The 10,465-nt window shown below is 20.2% G+C and overlaps 1 protein-coding gene across 1 annotated transcript in view; it reads left to right on the top strand.

Annotated features, from left to right (window-relative positions):
- Window positions 1-10,465, top strand: part of LOC117172624 (peregrin) — a 60,003-nt gene that overhangs the window by 48,762 nt on the left and 776 nt on the right. The window lies entirely within an intron of this gene.

Here is a 10,465-nt window from a genome sequence, read left to right on the forward strand (position 1 = left end):
TTTTCAACCTATTATATTAATTTTCTACCGCAAAAACGAATTCTCAACAAAATATATCAAGTTTTCAATCAAATAGTTGAATTTTCAACTAAAAAAGATAAAGAAGAATAAAGAATAGTTCAATTTTCAACCAAAGAATACGAATTTTCAACAAAATACTCGATTTTTAAACCCTAAAAAAATACTAATTTTCAAGAAAATAGTTCGATTTTCAAGAAAAAAGTACGACTTTTCAATAAAGCAGATTAATTTTCAATCCAGAATATTAATTTTCTACAAAACAAAATAAAAATTCTCAACAAAATATATCAAGTTTTTATTCTAGTACATGAATTTTCAACAAAATCAATTAATTTTAAACCTATTCCATTAATTTTTTTTACCAAAAAGACGAATTATAAACAAAATAGATGAATTTTTAACCAACTAAATGAAGTTGCAACTAAAACGAAAAATTCTCAACAAAATGATGAATTTTCAACTAAATAGTTGAATTATCAACTAGAAAAGCTATAATTTCAACCCCAAAAAAAACGAATTTGTAAAAAAAGTTATTCAATTTTCAATAAAACAGATTAATTTTCAGCCTAGAAGATTAATTTTCTACAAAAAAAAAAAGAATTCTCAACAAAATATATCAAGATTTCAATAAAATAGTTGAATTTTCAGCTAAAAAAGATAAATTTTTAAACCAAAATGGAATAGTTACATTTCTATTTGAAAAATTAATTTATAACCCTAAAAAAACAATTAATTTTTAACAAAATAGTACGATTTTCAAGAAAAGAGTACCAATTTTCAAACAAACCAGATTAGTTTTTTACCAAAATGAAAATTTTTTAACAAAATTGATGATATTTTGACCAAATAACTAAATTAAAAAAAAAGAATTTTCAACTAAAAAAAATAAAATTTCAACCCCAAATAAAAACGTATTTGTAACAAAATGGTTCAATTTTCAACAAAACAGATTAATTTTTAACCTATTATATTAATTTTCTACCGAAAAAATGAATTCTCAACAAAATAGATAAATTTTTGATCAACTAGCTGAATTTTCAACTAAAAAAAAATAAATTTTTGAAACCAAAATGTAATATTTACATTTCTAGTTGAAAAATTAATTTCTAACCCTAAAAAAACTAATTTTCAACAAAATAGTTCGGTTTTCAAGAAAAAAGTATGAATTTTCAACGAAACAGATTAGTTTTCTACTAAAAAGAAAAATTCTCAACAAAATTGATGATATTTTGACCAAATAGCTGAATTTAAAAAAAATGAATTTTCAACTAAAAAAGTTAAAATTTCAACCCCAAATTAAAACATATTTGTAACAAAATGGTTCAATTTTCAATAAAACAGAATAATTTTCAACCTATTGTATTGATTTTCTACAAAAAAAAAAATAAATTCTCAACAAAATAGATAAATTTTTGAAACCAAAATGTAATATTTACATTTATAGTTGAAAAATTAATTTCTAACCCTAAAAAAAACTATTTTTCAACAAAATAGTTCGATTTTCAAGAAAAAAGTACGAATTTTCAACGAAACAGATTAGTTTTCTACTAAAAAGAAAAATTCTAAACAAAATTGATGATATTTTGACCAAATAGCTGAATTTAAAAAAAATGAATTTTCAACTAAAAAAGTTAAAATTTCAACCCCAAATAAAAACATATTTGTAACAAAATGGTTCAATTTTCAATAAAACAGATTAGTTTTCAACCTAGAAGATTAATTCTCAACAAAAAAAAAGAATTCTTAACAAAATATATCAAGTTTTGAATCAAATAGTTGAATTTTCAGCTAAAAAAGATAAATTTTTAAAACAAAATGAAATAGTTACATTTCTAGTTGAAAACTTAATTTTTAACCCTACAAAAAAACAAATTTTTAACAAAATGGCACAATTTTCAATAAAAAAGTACGAATTTTTAACCAACTAACAAAGATAAATTTTCAGACTAAAATGGAATAGTTACATTTCTAGTTAAAAAATTAATTTTTAACTCTTATAACTTATTTTAAACCAAGTAGTTCAATTTTCAACCAAAAAGTACGATTTTTCAACGGAACAGATTAATTTTTAAACTAGAAGTAGTGTTTTCTACCAAAAAAGCATTGAATTTTCAAGTCGAGAAGAGAAATTTAAAAATATTTATAAGACAAAAAGATTAATTTTTTCTACGAAAAAGACGAGTTCTCATTAAATTCATCTATTTTTAAAAATATAGTTGAATTTTCAAGCCGAAAAAAATCGAATATTCACAAAAATAGTTCAATTTTCAACCATAAGGTACGAATTTCCAACAACAAATTTAAATATTGAAAATAATGTACAGTTTGATGTAACGAAAAAGAAAGATTTTTAAGAAAATAGATATATTTCTTAACAAGTAGTTGAATTATCACGAAAAATTTGAATTTTCAACTAAATATTTAAATTATTAACTAAAAAAACTATTTTTAACTTAATAGTTCAATTTTCAACACAAGAATACAAATTTTCAACTAAAGAATACCAATTTTAAGGTAAAAATTGTTTTTTTACCAAAAAATCATTGCATTTTCAAGTCAAAAAGATAAATGTTTAATTCTAACTAATGAGTAAAAATTTTTAACAAAACAAATATAAATTTTCAACTAAAAAAGATAATTTTTCAGACTTAAATGGAATAGTTACATGTCTAGTTTAAAACTGAATTTTTAACTCGAAAAAAACTCATTTTCAACCAAAAAATGCGAATTTTCAACAAAACAGATTAATTTTCGACCAAAAAGAAAATTTCTTAACAAAATAGATGATATTTTGACCAAATAGCTGAATTTTCAAAAAAAAGTTATGAATTTTCAACTAAATATTTGAATTATCAACTAAAAAAGATAAAATTCCAATCCCAAATAAAAACGTATTTATAAGAAAATGGTTCAATTTTCAACAAAAGAAAAAAAATTCTCAACAAAATATATCAAGATTTCAATAAAATAGTGGAATTTTCAGCTAAAAAAGATAAATTTTAAAAAGAAAAAGGAAATAGTACAATTTCTAATTTAAAAATTAATTTTTACCCTAAAAAAAAATAATTTTCAACAAAATAGTTCGATTTTCAACCAAAAAGTAAAATTTTTTAACCTATTAGATTAATTTTCTACCAAAAAGACGAATTCCCAAAAAAATGCATGAATTTTTGACCAACTGGCTGAATTTGCAACAAAAAATGACTAATTATCAACTAAAAAAGGAAAAATTTCAAGCCCAAATAAAAACGAATTCTCAACAAAATGGTTCAATTTTCAATAAAAAAGTACGATTTTTCAACAAAACAGATTAATTTTCAACCAGGAAGATTAATTTTCTACCAAAAAGCAAAGATTTCAACAAAATATATCAATTTTGCAATCTAATAGTTGAATTTTCAACTAAAAAAGATAAATTTTTAAACCAAAATGGAATAGTTACATTTTTATTTGAAAAATTAATTTTTAACCCTAAAAAAACAACAAATTTTTAACAAAATAGTTCGATTTTGAACAAAAAAGTACCAATTTTCAACAAAACTGATTAAATTTCAACCTATTACATTAATTTTCTACCAAAAAGACGAATTCTCAACAATTTTCAATAAAAAAAGTACGAACTTTTAACCAAATAGCTGAATTTGCAACAAAAAATGATGAATTTTTAACTAAATATTTGAATTATCAACTAAAAAAGATAAAATTTCAACCCCAAATAAAAACGAATTTGTAAAAAAAATTGTTCAATTTTCAACAAAACAGATTAACGTTCAACCTAGAAGATTAATTTTCTACAAAAAAAAAAAGAATTTTCAACAAAATATATCAAGTTTTCAATCAAATAGTTGAATTTTTAGCTAAAAAAGATAAATTTTCAAAACAAAATGATATAGTTAAATTTCTAGTTGAAAAGTTAATTTTTAACCCTAAAAAAAACTAATTTTCTATCAAAAAGACGAATTCTGAACAAAATGTATAAATTTCTGACCAACTAGCTGAATTTTCAACAAAAGGTGACTTAATTATCAACTAAAAAAGGAAAAATTTCAACTCCAAATAAAAACGAATTTTTAGCAAAAGGGTTCAATTTTCAACAAAACAGATTAATTTTCAACGTAGAAGATTAATTTTCTACACACAAAAAAAATCTCAACAGATATATCAATTTTTCAATCCAATAGTCGAATTTTCAAATTAAAAGATGAATTTTTAAACCAAAATGTAATAATTACATTTCTAGTTGAAAAATTAATTTTTAACCCTAAAAAAACCAATTTTCAACAAAATAGTTCGATTTTCAACCTATTACATTAATTTTCTATCAAAAAGACGAATTCTTAACAAAATAGATGAATTTTTGACCAACCAGCTGAATTTTCAACAAAAAATGATGAATTTTCAATTAAATATTGGAATTGTTCAATTTTCCACAAAAAATTAAAATGTTCAAAATAATACGCAGATGAATTTAACCAAACAGACCAATTTTTAATAAAATACTTGATTTTTAAGTAAAAAATTAATTTTCTGAAAAAAGAGTCAAAACTCAACGAAATAGATCTATTTTTAAACATAATAGTTGAATTTTCAACTAAATATTAGAATTATCAACTAAAAAAGAGAAATTTTCTAACCAAAATTGAATAGTTACATTTTCAGTTAAAAATCTATTTTTGAACCCCTCAAAAAAAAAGAATTTGTAAGTAAATAGTTTAATTTTCAACCAACTAATATGAATTTCAACAAAATACTTGATTTTTAAGCAAACAAATTTGATTTTATACTAAAAGGGACAATTTTTCATCAAAATAGATATATTTGTAAACAGGTAGTTGAATTTTTATAACAAATTCGAGTTTTGAACTAAATATTTGAGTTTTTAACATAAATTAAACATTTTTAACTGAATAGTCGAAGTATTAACTAAAAAAATGCAAAAAATATGAAATAGTTACATTTTCAGTAAAAAATTTAATCTTCATCCCAAAAAAGACGAATTTTTAACAAAATACTTGATTTTTGAGCAAAAAAAATTTATTTTCCACCAAAAGATACAAATTTTCAAAAAAATAGAACTATTTTTAACCAAATAGTTGAATCTTCAACGAAAAATGATGAATTTTTAACTAAATAGTTAAATTATCAAATAAAAAAAAAAAAATTAACCAAAATGGAATAGTTCCATTTCTAGTTGAAAACTTAATTTAAATCCTAAAAAAAAACGAATTTTTAACAAAATAGTTGTATTTTCTACCAAAAAATACGAATTAAAGAAATTAAAATACTAAAAATAATACACGTTTGGATTTCACCAAAAAGACCAATTTTTAACAAAATACTTCATTTTTAAGCAAAAAAAAATGTTTTTTCTACCAAAAAGACAAACTCTCAAGAAAATATACCTATTTTTAACTAAATAGTTGAATTTTCAACAAAATAAGATGAATTTTCTACTGAAAAATATACCTTTTTAAACCAAAATAAAATAGTTACATTTTCACTTAAAAATTTAATTTTCAACCGATACTTTGTTTGAAAATGTAACGATTAAAAATTGTTGTTTTTAATTCAATTTTAGTTTCATAATTTTCGTTGTAAATTCCTCACTTTATTGAAAAATGTCACTATTTTTTTAATTTTTCTTGGTTGAAAACTATTTTTTTAACTGAAAATGTAAATGTATTCAATTTTTAGTTGACATTTTTTTTAGTAGAAATTAAAATTTTTGAACTAAAAGTTGAAATATTTAATTTTTGGTTGAAAAAAGAACTTTTTTATATCATCATTTAACAATTTGGTTGAAAATTGATCTTTTTTAGTTGAAAATTCAACAGTTTTAGTTTCATCATTTTAGTTGTAAATTACTCACTTTATTTGAAAATGTAACTATTTTTTGAAATTTTTTTTCAGTTCAAAAACTATTTTTTCAATTAAAAAATATAATGTTTTATCTGAATATTCGACCAGTTTAGGTGTAAATTCATCTGTTTGGTTGAATATTAATTTTGTTGACTGAAAATTCCAAAATTATATTTAATATTTGGTGGAAAATTTATTTTTTTTTAGCAGAAATTAAATTTTGTTAACTCAAAATTAAATTATTAAATTGTTGGTTGAAAACTTATTATTTTTTTTTAGTTCAACATTCAGCAATTTGGTTGAAAATTAATATTTTTTAGTTGAAAATTCAACTATTTGTTTGAGAATTGATGTATTTTGTTGATAAATCGCCTTTTTTTGATCAAATTAGTCTTTTTCGATTAAAATTTAACTATTTCTGTTTTAGTTTCATCATTTTTGTTGTAAATTCTTCACTTTATTTGAAAATGTAAATATTTACAGAATTTTTGTTCGTTTGAAAACTATTTTTTTAATGAAAATGTCATATTTTAATTTTAGTTGAAAATTATGTTTTTTTTTTGTTGTAGAAATTATTTTTCTTGGTTGAAAATTCTCCTTTTTGGTTAAAATTCACCTTTTTCGTTAAAAATCAAATTTTTGTGTGGAAAATTCAGCATTTTAAATTAAAATTTCATCTTTTTGGTTTAAGATTCAACTATTCCAGATGAATATTCATAATTTTAGTTGAAAATTGATCTTTTTTTGTAGAAATTAATTTTTTTGGTTAAAAACTGTTCTTTTTTGGTTAAAAATTCATTAAAAAAATTTTTTAATCCTTTTTTTGGCTTGAAGATTTAGCATTTTAATGAAATTTTCATCTTTTTGGTTTAAAATTCAACTATTTCAATTGAATATTCAATATTTTAGTTGAAAATTTTTTTTGTGATAAATTAAACTTCTCAATTGACAATTCATCTTTTTAGTTAAAAATTCATTTTTTGGTTCAAAATCAATTTTCAAATTGAAGATTCAGCATTTAAATTGAAAATTTAATATTTTTGGTTACAAATTCAACTATTCCAGTCGGATATTCATCATCATAGTTGAAAATTTGTCTATTTTGGTAGAAAATTTTAATGGAAATTTCATCTTTTTGGTTGAAAAGTGAAATTTTTTACTTGAATATTCAACAATTTGGTTGAAACTGGATCTTTTTTAGTTGAAAATTCAAATATTTGTTTCAGAATTGATGTATTTTGCTGATAAGTCGCCTTTTTTGGTATAAAATTAGGCTTTTTGGATTTAAATTCAACTATTTCAGTTTTAGTTTCATAATTTTCGTTGTAAATTTGTCACTTTATTTGAAAATGTAACTATTTTTAAAATTTTTGTTTGTTTGAATACTATTTTTTTAAATTAAAAATTTAAATGTATTCAGTTTTTGGTTAAAAATTTATTGTTTTTTTTTACTAGAAATTAAATTTTTTAAATGAAAATTGAACTATTTAATTTTTTGTTGAAAACTGAACTTTTTTATTTCAAAATTCAACAATTTGGTTGAAAATTAATCTTTTTTAGTTAAAAATTCAACAGTTTTAGTGCCATCGTTTTCGTTGCAAATTCCTCACTTTATTTGAAAACGTAACTATTTTTTGAAAATTTTCTGTTTGTTTGAAAATTAATTTTTAAACTGAAAATGTAAATGTATTCAATTTTTGGTTGAAATTCTTATTTTATTTGTGTGTCATTTTTTTATTAGAAGTTAAATTTTTTTAAACTGAAAATTGAATAATTTAATTTTTGTTTGCTAACGGAACTTTTTTATTTCAACATTCAACAATTTGGTTGAAAATTGATCTTTTTTAGTTGAAAATTCAATAATTTTTTTGTTTGTAATCGATGTGTTCTGTTGATAAATCGCCTTTTTTGGGTTAAACTTAAACTATTTCAGTTTTAGTTTTAACAGTTTAGTTGTGAATTCCTCACTTTATATGAAAAAAAAACTATTTTTTGAAAATTTTCTATTTGTTTGAAAACTCAAAATTAATGTTTTAACTAAAAATTTAAGTATTTAATTTTGGGTTGAAGGATTATCTTTTTAAGATGAAAACTTGTCTTTTTTATACAAATTCATCTTCTTGTTTCCAAATTAATCATTTTGGTTGAAAATTTAACCATTAAAGTTAAAAATTCATTATTTTAGTTTTAAATTTACATTTATGGAAAACGTAACTATTTCTTTGAAATTTTTTCTTTTTGTTAAAAATTATAATTTTTTAAACTCAAAATGTGATATCCTAATTGAATATTCCATCATTTTTGTTGTATATTAATATCTTCAGTTAAATATTAATTTTCTTAACTAAAAATTTAACTATTCAATTTTTGGATGAAAAATTATATTTTTTTAGTTGAAAATTCATAATTTTAGTTCAAACTTCATTTTTTGGTATAAAATGTAACTTTTTTGTTTTATTTTCATCATTTTAGTTATAAATTCCTCTCTTTATTTGTAAATGTAACTATTTTTAAAAAATTTGTTGATTGTTTGAAATCTATTTTTTTAACTGAAAATGTAATATTCTAATTAAATATTCCTTTAGTTTAGTTGTAAATTTATCTGTTAGATTAATTTTTTTAAATTTAAATTAAATATTTAAAAAAAATTTAATCAATTTTTTAAATTTTTAAGTAAATTAAATTAAATTAAATTTTTCTATACTGAAAATTGATCTATTTAATTCTTGGTTTGAAAACTGAACTTTTTTACTTTAACATTCAACAATTTGGTTAAAAATTAATATTTTTCATTTAAAAATTCAACTATTTGTTTGAGAATTGAAGTATTATGTTGATAAATCGCCTTTTTTGGTATAAAATTAGTCTTTGGATTCAAATTCAACTATTTCAGTATAAGTTGAATCATTTTAGTTGTAAATTCCTCACTTTATATGAAAAAGAAACTATTTTTTGAAAAGTTTTTGTTTATTTGAAAACTATTTTTTAAAAGTTAAAATGTGAATGTATTGGATTTTTGGTTGAAATTTTTTTTAGTAGAAATTTAATTTTTCACACTGAAAATTGAACTATTTAATTTTTGGTTGAAAACTGAACTTTTTAAGTTTTTGTTTGTTTGAAAACTTTTTTTGAAACTGAAAATGTAAATGTATTCAATTTTTGGTTGAATTTTTTTGTTTTTTAAGTAGAAATTCAATTTTTTAAACTGAAAATTGAACTGCTTAAATTCCTCACTTTATTTGAAAATGTAACTATTTTTTATAAAAAAAATTGGTTGTTTGTTTGGAAATTGTAATTTTTTTTACTGAAAATTTAAATGTATTCAATTTTTTGTTGAAAATTTTTTTTTAGTAGATATTAAATTTTTTAAACTGAAAATTGAACTATTTAATTTTTGATTAAAAACTGAAATTTTTTATTTCAACATTCAACAATTTGGCAGAAAATTTATCTTTTTTGGTTGAAAATTCAACAGTTTTAATGTCATCATTCTCGTTATAAATTCCTCACTTTATTTGAAAATGTAGATATTTTTAAAAAATTTGTTGTTTGTTTGAAAACTATTTTTTTTACTGAAAATGTAAATGTATTCAATTTTTGGTTGAATTTTTTTTTTAAGTAGAAATTAAATTTTATAAACTGAAAATTGAAGTGCTTGATTGTTGGTTGAAAACCGAACTTTTTTATTTTATGTTTTGTTTGTTTGAAAATAATTTTTTTAAACTGAAAATGTAAATGTATTCAATTTTTGGTTGAATTTTTGTTTTAGGTAGAAATTCAATTTTTTAAACTGAAAATTGAACTGCTTAATTGTTGGTTGAAAACTGAACTTTTATTTCGACATTCAACAATTTGATTGAAAATTGATCGTTTTTATTTGAATATTTAACTATTTGTTTGACAATTGATGTATTTTGTTGATAAATTGCCTTTTTCGTATACAATTAGTCTTTTTGGGTTAAAATTAAGTTATTTCAGTATTAGCTTCACCATTTTCGTTGTAAATTCCTCACTTTATTCAAAAATGTAACTATTTTTTATCAAAAAATTGGTTGTTTGGTTGGAAATTGATATTTTTTTTAACTGAAAATATAAGTGTATTGAATTTTTGGTTGAATTTATTTTTTAGTAAAAATTTAATTCCTTTAACTGAAATGAACTATTTAATTTTTAGTTGAAAACTGAACTTTTTTATTTCAATATTCAACAATTTGGTTGAAAATTGATCTTTTTGATTGAAAATTCAACAGTTTTAGTGTCATCATTTTCGTTGTAAATTCCTCACTTTATTTAAAATTTAAATATTTCAAAAATTTGTTTCTTTGTTTGAAAACTATTTTTTTAAAAGTAAAAATGTAAATGTATTCAATTTTTGGTTGAATTTTCTTGTTTTTTAAGTAGAAATTAAATTTTTTGAACTGAAAATTGAACTGCTTAATTGTTGGTTGAAAACCGAACTTTTTTATTTCAACATTCAACAATTTGGTTGAAAATTGATCGTTTTTAGTTGGAAATTCAACAGTTTTAGTGTCATCATTTTTATTATAAATTCCTCACTTTATTTGAAAATTATAAATTTTAAATA

This window comes from Belonocnema kinseyi, chromosome 5, assembly GCF_010883055.1.
Source record: "Belonocnema kinseyi isolate 2016_QV_RU_SX_M_011 chromosome 5, B_treatae_v1, whole genome shotgun sequence".
NCBI lineage: Eukaryota > Metazoa > Arthropoda > Insecta > Hymenoptera > Cynipidae > Belonocnema > Belonocnema kinseyi.